Source organism: Pteropus vampyrus, unplaced genomic scaffold (assembly GCF_000151845.1).
Source record: "Pteropus vampyrus isolate Shadow unplaced genomic scaffold, Pvam_2.0 Scaffold237, whole genome shotgun sequence".
Classification (NCBI taxonomy): domain Eukaryota; kingdom Metazoa; phylum Chordata; class Mammalia; order Chiroptera; family Pteropodidae; genus Pteropus; species Pteropus vampyrus.
Genome location: NW_011889018.1, coordinates 754,823 through 769,432, shown reverse-complemented (window position 1 = coordinate 769,432; position 14,610 = coordinate 754,823).

Here is a 14,610-nt window from a genome sequence, read left to right as displayed (position 1 = left end):
TTGTGGCTTTTTTACCCCCCAAACACCAAGGCATTTTAAAAAGGAATGAAAAGAGCCGCTCCAGATATTTCGAAAAGATGCTATTTTAATATATGACTTAATATCACTCAGCAGAATATTTAAAAAGCACGTTTACGGATAAAGATAGCCGTCTAGCATCTGGTTATCTTCAACAGATCCCATCTGCTCCATCGTCTAGTTCTGCTGAAGTTCTAAGCGCTCATAAAACTCATAAGCATTTTATAGCTCTACACTCAGTGCTGGTGTTTGATCCAAATTCAACATATGCAGACTTTCAGGGTAGATTATGTGAAGCTAAGTACCACCAAACAGGTTCTACAATATGGAGAGTATTTCTGTAATAGTTGATGGACCCTGATAGTGGACTCCTTTATCTTTACCAGAGCCACCCATTTCTTTTACACGATGTCTACCAAGGGCAATTTAAAGATAGCATCGTTTTAAGCATGACTGATGCGATATAAAAAGAATGAAATGAAAAATCTTGGATGCCTTCTGAGTTGAAAAATATATTTTTAAATTAAAAATTAAGTTTATATGTATTTAATGATAAATACATAAATTATATAAAGTGAAACTTGGCAGAATTACAAAGAAAAAAATTCACGGTCATACCGGATAATTTTAACAAATCTTTCTCAGTGGTTGTGAAAACAAGCTTGACCCAAAGAATATACTCGGAACGACACAATGAAAATCAGAATACATCTTTTTTAAAACGAATATGACACATTACCAAAACTGACCACATACTTAGCTGTAAGGTAACTCTCAACAAATTTTAAAGACTGAATACACTCAGCACATTTTTTTTTTACCACAATCCAATTAAACTAGAAATCAGTAAAGAACTACAATAACAAGTCCGTATAATACGAAGTAAAAGAGAAAGTCATAATGGTAATGAGAAGATATTTCGGACTGAACAATGAAATAGGATAGCGACACCTGTGAAATAAAGTAAAAACAATACGTAGAGAAAAATTTATAGCCCTGAGTATATTAGAAAAGAGGCTGAAAGGTCTTTAGCTAAACTTCCCTTTCAAGAAGTTAGGAAAAGGAGAACATATTAAGACAGTAGAATGAAGGAAAGAATGTCAAGAGCGGAAATGAACGAAATGGCAAACAGAAGCAGCAGTGTGCCGGACAGCAAGCGCTGGCTCAGGACGGCCAGGAGTGTCGCTGCCCAAGCCCATGGTCAGCAACAGCAAGTGGGTGGCTTGACATTGCCCGTGAAGGGAGCATTCGCACTACTGAAATCAGCAAACGAGCCAGTGTTTCGTTGTGTTATGTTCAGAACCAATTCACCAGCACACAGCTGCATTTAATAGACTGGAAAAATCCCAAAGCTGATTTTTTTGGAAAAGACTAATAAAATTGACAAATATCTGATAGTAGGGAACAGTAAAAGGAGAGATGCTAACAAACTATATCAGTAATAAAAACTATACTTTAGACATCAAAAAAAATTAAACCATCTTATAAACGAAGCGAATAAAATTTAGATGTGCAAATATCAAGAAAAACACAACTAGCTGACTTGAGAGTAGATAATACGAACAATCCTAAACCATTATGTAATTTGAATCAGTAGGAAAGAATCTTCGCACAAAATTAAAGGTCCATGGCTCCACCAGTGAGTTCCTCTAAATTCCGAAATAATTCAATTCTTATTGTACGAGGCTACCACAGCTTCTGTACTAACTACCAAATCCCCAAACCTCGGAAACACCAAGCTCTTTGGAATTCGTTTGGCGAAAAATGTGACTTGGTGACACGAGGCTGTTTATAATCGTTATTTATATATCACTTAGGAGACTATGTGTCTGTTTTGCTGCAGAAGTCTCGTTTGAATATCAGTTTTTGATTAGAAGCGCTGTCCCGGCTCTTGTTGAGTTACATAATTGTTATATATCCCATAGTACCTTTTCAATATCCGAAAAAGTCTGCGTTCCAGAGCACATCTGGCTCCCAAGATTTCAGATAAATAATGTGGACCTGTATGGAATAATGGTTTTATGACTTTGGGGTCGAGAAGAATTCTTTTTAGCCATACAGGAAAAGATCAGTCAATTCAACCACATCGAAATTAAGAAATTTTGTGACCAAACAACACTATAAAGCAAGTGGAAAAGACAAAACTACAATGTGGGAGAAGTTGGCGAAACACGTAACAAAGAATTAGTACCCAGAATATATAAAGAACATCTTTAAATCGATAAGAAATAGACCACCTAATTCTAAAAACAGGCAAAAGGCTTACGCAGGCATAGAACCAAAGAGGAAATACAAATGACCAAGAAAACGTGCACGTCCTCGTTAGTAAACGCAGGAACAAACTTGGAAATCACAATACAGCACTATTAGACACCACCAGACCAACGATTAAAGAGTCTGACAAGTTTTAACGCGGACGAAGGAAGGAGAATTCTCCTGCCCGGATGGTGGTATACACTGGTACGGCGCAGCATTCTCTGGTATAGTCGGGAGGCAGCATGGAATTATCTAGTAAAGTTCAAGATACACATTCGCTATGACTCGGCAATTCTACAGGATCTCTTGTAGAAGCGCACGTGTCTTTATAATAGCTAAAACCAGCATATCACGCGAACATGGCAACAGTCATACTGTAACATCCGACACGCAGTGAGAAGGACGCGCTCCAGCTCTTTATGGTGACGTGGCGAATCTCAATATTGAGTGAAAGCAGCAAGCCAACCAAAGAACAGATCCTGTGCTCACTTGCATAAGGTTCAAAAACTGGCAAAACTCAGCCACGCGGTTAGGAGGCGCACGTCGGTGGCAAAACTAAGAGGGGAAACGGGACACGGTCGGGAAGGGCGGGCGGGCGGGTCCTGAGGTGCTGACGACGCGCTGCTCCTGGGCCGGGGTGCTTGTCTTATAATTATTCTTCACGTTAACCCGTACAGCGTCTTACTCGCTTTTCTGTGTGAATGTTACACTTCGCAGCTGTCAGACAGAGTGATGGTTCCGCTGAGTTTGCAAGAAAAGCGGCTCCCGGAGTTACGCCCCTGAGCGCGTCTGTGTCTGTCCCCACGGCCAGGGGCCTGCTCTGCTGAGCCTACCACGTGCCCGTGCGGGTCAATACATGACGCACGGCGAGGGGACAGAGTCCTACACGACGCGGCAGAGGGATGAGCGTCCTTAGCGTCCGCACAGCGAGCCGTCGACTGGCGGCGGGAGGGCTGCATGTTGGTCCCAAGCTGGGGGCCATGACGGGTCAGAGGTCAGCGTCTTCGGCTCCAGCGCAGTCTGTGATGCTCCTGACGTCTGAGGTGTTCAGCTCCACGGACCTCACAAGGTGGGGGCCTCACGCTTCTCCGCGCCTGCGATGGCGCAGACGTTTCTGTGGTTTCGGCCGGGCCGGTGACACCCTCAGGGCGTTCCCATTCAGTGCCAGTTGACGTGACTGCCATGGCTCCCGTGGAATCTACTTTGTAAAGTCCCCAAAGCCCTCGTTTCTTTAAGCTCAGCACACGTGAACAAGCCCATCTTTACCACGCAGGAAGGTAGAAACGGCGGTTGCTACACCTCCAACGGATTCAACATCTTACGTGCCCTTCTAGGTCCAAAGCCAGCAGTCACCTGTGCTAACTGCCACTTGGGCAGCTAAGCGATTCCTGCTGGTCGACGGCAGGCTCGAGGCACAGACAAGAGCAAGCAGGCTGAATGAACTGCGGTGACGGTCCCCGCCCCGATTCCCAAGGGACACCACCCGGAAACAGTGGTTTAGCCAACAGGGCGGAAGCAACTGGAAAAGAGAAATTTTGAGGAGTTGACAAAAGGAAAAAAAAAAAAATGCAGGATAAAAATTGCAAAGGCCCAATTCCCGTCCTAAAATCTTCGAGACTATGGGCAGTAGGAGAACGTGGGTGCCGTGAGGTGGTTTCGAATGTGCCGTTTTGGCACAAAGGAGGGTGTCATCTCCCCGCCAGCTTCGGAGGAGCGAGGCGGTGAAGAGAAGTCCGTGTGACGAGGTGGCAGCCAAGTCGTGCTGGCTCTGGCCACCCAGGGAAAATTCCAGGTGGGCGTCCTCGGGTCTCAACTAAGCGGATCCGAACCACCGGTGGGCGGGGCCACGCAGACCCAGAAACACCGAAAACGTGTGTTGTTTTCCTGTCGCTGCCCACGGGCGTTTATTTATAATCTGTACCGTTTCACAGAGCAGCTCTCAGAGACACCCACTCAGGGACAGAGCGGAGGGAGCTGCCTTTGGCTCCGGCGCTGCGGCAGGGGACCTTCTGGACGTCCTCGCGGTTCTGCCCTGATGTGACTCCCGTGTCCCTCCCGCTGAAGCGCAGGCAGGCCCCAGCCGCCGCCCGGTTTTTCTCCTCTGCGTCGTTTGCCTAGGTGAGCGAGCTCATTCTCGCAGCTTCGGTGATCGCTTCCGTCGGAAAGAGTTCCAAAGTCTTCATTTCGGTCCTAAAGGAAGCTTCGTGCCGCTCACTTTTTGCAGGTCCCCAGGGGCCATCTCCACTTGTCTGCCTTCTCGTCACTCCAGTGTGTTCGACGCCGGACTCCCAGGGTGCCCCCCCACACCAGCCTTTAGGTCTCAGCTGTCCCCTCCTTCGGGTCCATGAGTCCTTTGTCCAGCTGTGGACCTGTGCACCGTCTTTCGTGCCTCGCGGTCTATGGTTACATAACCAGTCTTCGAGGGCGTTAGGCACCTGCGCGGAGCCAGGCACGCTGCTGGGCCTCGGGGGATAAAAGATGACTCAGGGTAGGTCTCAGCCCTCGAGAAGTTCAGTGGGGAGCGTAGGCCATTTTTCCCTCTGATAAAGGGTAATAAGAGCTGTGACAGACGCACAGCAAGTCCAGCAGAAGCCCAGAGAAGCCCAGAAGGGGGACATGGGCGGCGTCAGAGGCAGCAAAGGGTCAAGGCTGAGAGTGGGTTCGGAGCTGGACTGGGCCTGACTCCTGCCTCCCGCAGGGTCAAGCTGTGTGACCTTGAGCTGGACACTGAAGCTTCTTACGCACTGGTTTGCTCAACCGAAAATGTGGATGACAGTAATATCTACCGTAGGTTTCCTGTGAAAGTTAATGAAACGATCCAAGCAAAGCAACCTGTAAAGTATAATAACACCAGTAACATTTATCTTTCTCTTTTCTCTGTCACACTCGCCGTCAGGCGCTCCCAGCGAGTCCTCCCTCCTCGCCTTCCTGCCCCCGCCTCGTCTTTTTGGATCCACAAAAGAGCTAAAAGCCACTGGGCTGAGCTGCAGCTGAGTCAGCGGCTTTGGAATGAGGCGCGGGGGGGCGGGGGGGGCCCGCCTTTCACTCCCATTTTGGGAAGTTTGCTTCACGCGCGGGAGGGACCCTCACCCACCCCTGATGTCTTGGTTTCTAGAAGCTGGGAGGACCCCGTCTCGATCTCAGGTTATCTGCCAGGCCTCTGACACTGGTTCGGATGCTCGTGCTTCTGATGTGCGGGCACACGCAGGCAGTGACGGCTGTGGTGCCTGGGACCTGGCGACTGCTAGGCACCGCTGGCTCCTGCGTCCTGGTGTCCCAGACGTGAAGTGTCAGGAGCAAGGCCGGAGGCAGGACACCCTGCAGTGCCGACTAGAGCATTTCCCTTTCGTCGGATGTCAGGCACGGGGCTACACTTTACACTTGGGATGTCACTCAATCTTTCTAGTGGCCCACTGGGGGTGTGCTCTGGAGCCCCCATTTACAGAGCTGCCTTAGCCTTAGAAATATAAGGAAGACACATATGTAATTTAAAATTTCCTAGTAGCCACGTTAAAAAAGTAAAATAGAAACAGATGAAATGAACTGTAATAACATATTTGCTTTAAACCGATATATTCAAAATATTAATCTTTTGCTCTATAAGCAACTTAAGATATTAAGACATGTTACTTTTTTTTATACTGTCTTCTAAATCTCATGTGTAGTTTAACTTAAAACACCTTAATTTGGACTAGTCATATGTCAAGTGCTCAACAGCCACACGTGGCTCCAGCTACCCTAGTGGACAACGTGGATAGAGGTGACAAGAGTGCAGCTGAGGTCGTCTGAGCTAGCGGTCCTCAACCTGGTGGCGCCAGGGACCGGCGTTCCCGTGAGCACCTAATGCCGGGTGATCTGAGGCGGAGCTGAGGCGGTGACGCTGGCCCTGGGGAGCCGATGCGGATGCAGAAAAGTTTCGCCGGCTCGCCCTCCGCTCGCCTTCTGCTGTGGGGCCCGGTTCCCCACAGGCCAGGAACTGGTACCGGTCTGCGGCCTGGGGGTTGGAGACCCCTGGGCTAGGACACATACCAAGCAGTGGCCGACTGGAAGCTCCAACTCAGACGCTGGTAAAAGGTGATGCTCCTATCCTGTGCCCTGTGGAGGGGAGGAACCTTCTCGGCAGAGGCAGCAGTGACACCATGGTCCAGAACTGGGGCGGTGCAGGTCTCCGAAAACTGTGACCCTCCCCACGGGACAGGCGACCTCGTGCCTGCTCATGGACACGTCTGTTTGGGAAACACTGGCTGTTTCCACGAACGACAGAAAACACGTGGTCACAGGGCAGCGCGTCGCTGAGGACAGTCACCTCCCACGTCACGCAAACCCACCCACGTCCCCGGTCCCCGGTCCCCGGCCCATGCTCAGGGCGCAGAGCCAGGCGAACCCTGGCCCCGCCTCCTGTGTTCACAGATGGGAAAACCCGTGACATGATACACGCTAGGACGAGCCACGGGCCACGCGCTGTGAGCACCGGCGAAAGTGATGTGTTCTCCTGGCAGAACCAGTGGCCGTCACCCAGGAAGTGGACTTGGAGCCCACAGTAAGGGCTGAGGGGATCGAAGGGGACAGGGGGCATCTCGAGCAGACAGGCACCTGTGCAAAGGCCTGGACCCATCACAGTGACTTGTCGGCCGCCTTTCCGTTCTCCCCACTTCTCAGCCTGTGCGCCCCTCTCCCTGGGGGACCCCCTGCCAGGGCCGTTTTCTCCCAAACGCCTCTTCTCCCCCAAGCCCTGCCCAACTCCCCCGATTGTGGTGAAAATCTGCTCTCACCCCCCTTAATTATCTCTCTATGAGTTTTGAATATTTCATTCTTTTCCCATTGATTTAAAATGTCAAATTCATCCATAGGTGTTTGTGATTTTCATTGTCTCTGCTGGGGAAATCGATCAACCTGTCACAGATCTATCTCAGTATCTCTCTGTGTATCTACCTACCCACGTCCACCCGCCCATACACTCGGCTAAGCTTCTCTCGTGTTATTCACTCGAAACTCATTTTTGTTGTTATTATTTCATTACTGAGGCACGTTAAAATATGGCAGTATGATTATCTGTTCGTGTACTTCTTTTTATATCTCTAACAATCATAATAGCTCACAGCTATCTTGTCATGTGTACAGAATTGTATACTCCCATCAATACAAAGGCCCCCTTTACACATTGAATATTCCTGACTTTGAATTTTATTATATTACCTGATACTATTTTACCTCATTTACTTTCCTTTGGCATATACTTGGCATATCCTTTATTTTCAACCTTTTTTTCCCTGTCATTTTGATTTAGTTTTACCTATTATATATAGCATATGGTGACATTTAAAAAATCTTATCTAAAGATCTGTGTTTTTAAATGGGTGACTGTAACCTATTTTCATTTATGAGGATTATAAATATGCTTCGAACTATTTCAGCCCGTCCAGGCCTATTTCTAGCAATTTGGGACAAAGGGGAGCCCGTTTCCATACGCCTAGCGTTTAAGTTACGACTGAGCCCAAAATAAACTGCGTCCTGTCCTTTACGGTGACAAACGTGCCTTCCTAATGGCGATCTTCACAGATACGTTTAAAGGCCTGATTTTTATATGTCTAAAAGTTGCCAAACCGTCAGACAACTGAATTAAATTATTATCACCTGCTATCTAGGAGTCCTATTAATGGCTGTTTTGGTCGGTTAGGGCTGCTAGAATAGAACATCACAGACTGGTGGCTTATAAATGACAGAAATTCTTTCTCACAGTGGAGGCTGGGAGTCCAAGGTCGGGGTGCCAGGGTGGTCAGCGGAGGGCCCTCTTCTGGGTGGCAGACTCCTCCTCGCGTGCCCACATGACAGAGGGGGCTGGGGAGCCCAGCGGGGGCTGTAAGAGCCCTCAATCCTTGACCTCCAGAGGCTCTGCCCCCACAAGGGTCAGGGCCTCCCCTAAGGGCTAAAACCTATTGCTTAGGATTTCAACCTACCAATTTTGGGGGGGACACAAACATTCAGAGAGCAGCAATGAGTTAGCAATATTTGATTAATTTATACAGAAGTATATATTCTACAAAATGAATTTTCTTGCCTTCGGTTCAGCGAAGTTATGTTGCTAAATACTTTCATGTAATGTATATAGATCTAAAAGAATTAAAAAGTAAACAATTATATTCAAAGTGCACAAAATGTGAATATACATCCATAAAAATATAAACTGAAGTCGATGGAAAGAATTGAAAAATTAAGATTATTATTACGTACATTTACAGTATGGTTATTCTAAAATATTCACACTTCTCGTAAGAACTTCAAGGTAGAACGTATGATAATCAATGACCGAAACGATAAATTGTCATTAAAATATAGTTGAAGTCTTATTTCATTTCCTGACAGTTTATTTAATTAAATGTTTTTATAAAAACGAAGCTACGTGAAAATTTAAAGCACAGAGCTTATCTGGTTGCCCGTGTAACGAGGTGGCACCGCGTTTCATTCACGTTAAATCCAGACGACTCTGCGAACACCTGTGGACGGCTCGGCACTGAAAATGTGCGTCTGTCGCCTGGCGCGTACCTTCGGAACCAGAAACTGGGACGCGATCAGGTGCTCGCCACTCCCGGGAACGGACACTCTGAGATGCAAGGATTTGACTGTAAAGGAGGGAAGTGGGGCTGGATCTCAATGTTTCCATTTCCCCCAAATCTCGGAGAGCGGGCAGCAAAAACAAGCCCCGTGAAGAGGAAGCTGGCTTGTCAAGTCCGACCGCGTAAGGAAAGGGCGCCCGCCCAGGCCCTTGGCCCCTCCCCTCAGAAAGGGCGGGAAGCGACCGCGTCGTGGCACCCAGGAAAAAGGACTCGGCAAGTTATTTTTCTCTCCTGCCAAACACTTCCGCCGTGCGAGTCTCCCCTGCACGCTGACGTTTGCAGCGACAGGACACTGGACGTGTGACATTTGGGCGCAGGCGCCATCTAGCTCAAGGACCGAGCCTCAGCCGTGAGCGCGGGCGCCGGGGGCTGAGTCCCCAAGCCGAAGGCCGATCTGAGGCTGACAGCCTGGTCCTGCCTTAAACCACCCCCTGCAAACGTCGGTCACCCCGTATTTCAAGCCTCGTCCATCTGTGCAGCCCATTCTGCGCCCCGCATGGCACTGCTCCGGGCTTGGGCTCGACAGCTTCATTCAGAGTGCGTTTTGCTTCGAGGCGCGGTAAATGTCGTCATGCACGGACTCGATTCACAGGTGCTCAGTGACGGTTGGGTCAGTACCCTGACTCTCTGATCCAGGGGAAGGGGGTGGGGACAGACTGCCTTCTGTGTGTGGGGTCTCTGCCGGGCCACCTGGAGCGTCCCTCATGTCGGAGCCCGCCCTGCGGGGAGTGATCACCGAGCACCAGCATCCGGGCACCATTCCTTCCTTCCTCAGCTCTCCTGGGCTGAGGGGGCTCAGGTATCTCCCCTTGACCTTGCCCCCGCTTCTCGATCACACACAGCTCTCGCCAGGCTGGCTGCGGCCTTGGCTGGGCACATTCCAGGCGTCTGTCCAGGGCCCCTGCCACAGCGCGGCTCCCTCTGGCCCGGCCTCGGTGACAGCGAGCACCTCCCTCATGTCACTCACTATCTCGCTGTCTCAGCGAGGGCTCTCTCTGCAGCTATGCGGGGGGAATGGCTCCCGCTCTCGACGACTCTCTCTCCTGTGTGTGCTGTAATGGCAGGTCGCTTAGCTTTCTGTCCATAAGCAAGACCCCGCCTCCTTCCTGCCCTGAGGATTTCTCCGCCCTCAGGAAGTGAGAACTCCGTCTGCCACGTCCGTCCGTCCGGCTGATCTCCTTCCTCACTTTGGCTTCTCTCCGTTTAAAAAATTATTTCTTAAGAGCGGGTTTAGGTTCACGGCAATTTTGAGAATAAGGCACATGAAGTTTCCACACCCACCTGCCCCACGTCCACCCGGGCGCAGCCGCCCCCGTCATCATCATCGCTCCCTGGAGCGGTGACTCTGTCAGTCTGTGGACCCACAGGACACGTCAGCACGCCGTGCCCATACGCTCCCCTGGGGTTCACGCTCAGCGCTACGCACTCCCCGGGCTTGAACGAATGTGCAACGACACGTGTCCATCACCATCATCGTGTCGCAGAGACGGTTTTCATGCCCTGGCAACCCTGTGCTCCGCCTCCTCACTCCCAGCCCCTGGCGGCCTGGGATTCTTCTCCTGTGTCCAGCAGGCCCCAGAGCTGAAAGCCCACAGCGGGCAGCCTGGATTTTCGGATTCACCTCTTCCACTTACTTTGCATTTACGGTTCCCCTGTGTCTTTCCATGGCTCGATAGTGCATTTCTGTTTGGCATTAAACAGTATTCCATTGGCTGGATGTACCACCGTTTCCTTATCCACCGCCTATGGAAGGGCATCTTGACTGCTTCCAGGTCTCGGCAATTATGAATAAAGCTGCTATAAACAACTGTATGCAGCTTTTTGTGTAAACATTAAGTTTTCAACTTGTTGGTTGAAAAAGAACAATTAATTGCTGGGTTGTATGAGAAACCACATTTAGCTTTGTCAGAAACTCATTTTACAGGCCAATGTTACTCTGATACTGAAACCAGACAAGGACACCACAAAAATAAAAAATTACAGACCAATACACCTAATGAACACAGATGAAAAAAACCTCAACAAAATATTAGCAGGCCAAATTTGAAAATACTTTAAAATCCCACTATGATCAAGTGGGATTTATTCCAGGATGCAGCCCGGCAAATCAATGTGACGTAGCAGATTAACAAAATGAATTATGAAAATCACACGATCATCTCAATATTGAGATGCATCAGGCAGATTTTAACATTATGTATGATAAAAACTCTCAACAAAGTGAGTATAGAGGAAACATACCTCAATATAATAAAGGTTATATTGACAAGCCCACAGCTAACATCAAACTCAAGGGTAAAAAGCTGAAAGCTTTTCCTCTAAGATCCAGAAAAAGACGAGGATGCTCACTCTCTAGCGAGAGTAATTAGGCAGGAAATAAAGGACATCGAATTTGAAGAGGTAAAACTCACTTTGACAGAAAATGTTATATAGACTCCACCAAAAAACTTTCAGAACTAATAAATGAACTTAGTAAAGTTGTAGGTTATAAAATCAACATATAGAAATCGGTTGCATTTTTATGTACTAAGAACGAACTATCGAAAAGAGAAACTAAGAAAAACAATCCCATTTAAATAGCATAAAAAAGAAAAAAACACCTAGAAAAAAATGCAACCAAGTAAAAGACCTGTACACTGAAAACCAAGAGACACTGATGAGAGAAAGTGCAGAAGACACAAAGAAATGGAAAGATATTCCATGCTCGCAGATCGGAAAAATATTGTTTAAATGTCCACATACCTAAATCGATCAATAGATTCAGTGCGATCTCTCTCAAAAATTTCAATGGCATTTTTCACAGAAATAGAAAAAAAAAAAACCCCACTAAAATTTGTATGGAATCACAAAAGACATTGAAAAGCAAAGGAAGTCTTGAGAGAGAAAAACCACGCTGGAGGCATCGCACTCCTGATTTCAAACTACATTAAAAAGCCACACTAATCGAAACAGGACGGTACTGGCATAGAAACAGGCAGAGAGAGCAACGAGACAGAACACAGAGCCCAGAAACAAACCCACACGTGTCTGTTCAATTAACTTACTAGAAAGAAGGCGAGAATATGCGAAAGAGAAAACACAGTGTCTGCAATAAATGGTACTGGGAAAACTAGACAGCCACATCGAAAAAAATGAAACTGGACTCTTATCCCACCTCATATGAAAAAATTACCTCGATATGGGTTAAAGACTTGACCGTAAGACCCCAAACCATAAAATTCCTAAAAGAAAAAACCTAGACAGTAAATTCCTTATTAGCCTTGGTGATGATGTTTTGGATTTGACACCAAAGCGAAGGCAGCAAAAGTAAAAATAAACAAGTGGGACCACATCGAACTAAAAAGCTGCTGCACAGCCAAGAAAAACAAAGAAATGAAAAGCCAGCCTAGCGAATGGGAGAAAATATTTACAAATCATATCCGATAAGGGCTTCATATCCAAAACACATAGCGAACTCATACGACTCAATAACAAAACAACCGATTTGGTTAAAAAATAGGCCGAAGATCTGAATGACCTTTTTCCAAAGAAAACATATAGATGGCCAACAGGTACACAAAAAGATGCTCAATATTACTCATCATCAGGGAAATGCAAATCAAAACCACAATGAGCCACCACCTCACACCTAGTTAGTTAGAATAGTTAGAATGACTATTATCAATAAGACGAGACAGCAAGCGTTGGTGAGGACGAGGAGAGAAGGGTACCCTGTGCACTGCTGGCGGGACTGTACATTGGTGCAGCCGCTATGGAAAACGGTGTGGAGGTTCCTCGAAATATTAAAAATAAAACTACCTTACGACCCAGCAATTCCACTTCTGAGTATCTGAAAATGAAAACCAATGACTCAAAAAGGCACATGCAACCCCCTGTTCATTGCAGTGTTATTTACAATAGTTGAGATATGGAAACAACCTGAATGACCATCAACCAGTGAATGAAGAAAACGCGGTCTGTGTATTTTTATACATGGAACATTATTCAGCCAGAAAAAGAATGAACTCTTGCCATTTGTGATACACAAGATGGAACTTGAGGGCATGATGCTGAGTGAAGTAAGTCAGACAGAAGACAAATATTGTATGATCTCACTTATATGATCTCACAAATATTGTATGATCTCACTAAAAATTAAAGGAAACAAGCTCATAGATTAAAAACACACTGCTGCTTGCCAGGGGCTGTGGGCGGGCTGGGTAAAACGGGGGAAGGAAATCGAGAAGTATAAACTTGCAGTTATGAAATAAATAAGTCTCAGATGTGATGTACAGCACGGCGACTACGGCTAATTATCCCGAGTTGCATATCGAAAGTTGCTAAGAGTAGATCTTAAAAGTTCTCATGACGCAAAAACATTCGGTAACCGTGTGGTGACGGACGTTAACGAGATTTACTGTGGTGGTCACTGCACAATATATGCGAATATCGAATCGTCACGTTAAAAAATGACTCCACGCCGTGGCAGCACATTTGAAGCCTCCAGGTGCATCATAGCCGCTCATACGCCACTGGCCAATGCACACCTGTGGCCAAGCCCGGTGGGCGTCATGAGGAGGTGACCCCGCCCCAGGAGGGTGCTGTGAGTGACTATTTGCTGAACAACACGCCAACGTATCACAGTGTGGAGGTGCGCAACGGGGAAAGACAGTAGTTAAGCGTGACCCCTTGAGCGTTGGATTTATTATGGAGGGGGGCGCTAGGTGGCTGAGGGGCCGCAGAAAGGCACGTTGGGTAGAGAGGCCTACTCCCTCCAGGTGTGCTCTCTGTTTGCCTTAAAAGGTTGCAAAGGAGTAAAACTATCCAGTACTCACTACTGAACAGAGGTAACAATTACTACAGAAAGCAGGCTCCGTTTTTATAGCATAAACTGCTCTAGCCACAAACTTGGCTTTCAAGGCCACGGACAGTCAGAATCTCAGGCGTCCAGCTCCGTCCCTGACCTCTCTCCGAAACCCCAAAGTCGCGTGCCTCAAGGCCTGACAGCATCCCCACGGGAAGGCATCTCAAACTATGCCAGACCGCACTCTTGATTTGCCTCTCTATCTATCTTCCCACATTCCCTGTCGTGGAAAATGCGACTCCACCCATCAACGGCTTAGTCCAAAACCCTTAACGGCAGGAAACGGCTTATCAGAAAATGCAGTTTCCTGAAAATGAAGGCAGTAAGCACACCGGGGGTTTTTCCACTCCCTTGAAAATGGGAGAGGCAGGGACGGGAGGGACGAAACGGAGGGCCGTGCTGCGCGTGGTGGAGGTCAGTCTGAGGGGAAAAGGCATGGGAGACCCCGGCCCGGTCCTCCGGCCTGTGACAGCCTCGGACACGATGACATAAAACATTTACGGGCAAGGCAAGCGCTCCGTCTAGATGGTCCATGCAAACGCTGCTTCAGCAGGCTACTCTGACTTCCTCCCAGAAGTCCCTGCTTGTGAAGATGAGACAGAGAATGAGCTTCTTCCCTATTAAGAGAATGAAAATAATAGACCTTCGGCGCTTTGGGGGATTAAATTCTGTTAGAGAAACTAATGTTTATAAAATAGCCAGTTCTCATTCACTGCATACCCTTTCAGTAAGAGACCTAATGATCTGCCTCAAATTTCATTATCTAAATGGTCATATGACCTAGGCTTTTTCTTTCCAGACACCAGCATAAAGGAGCCAGTTAGTGAAAGCTTCTTATACCACGGTAGACACTTGCTGTCAGCTGACCGTTTTCTATTC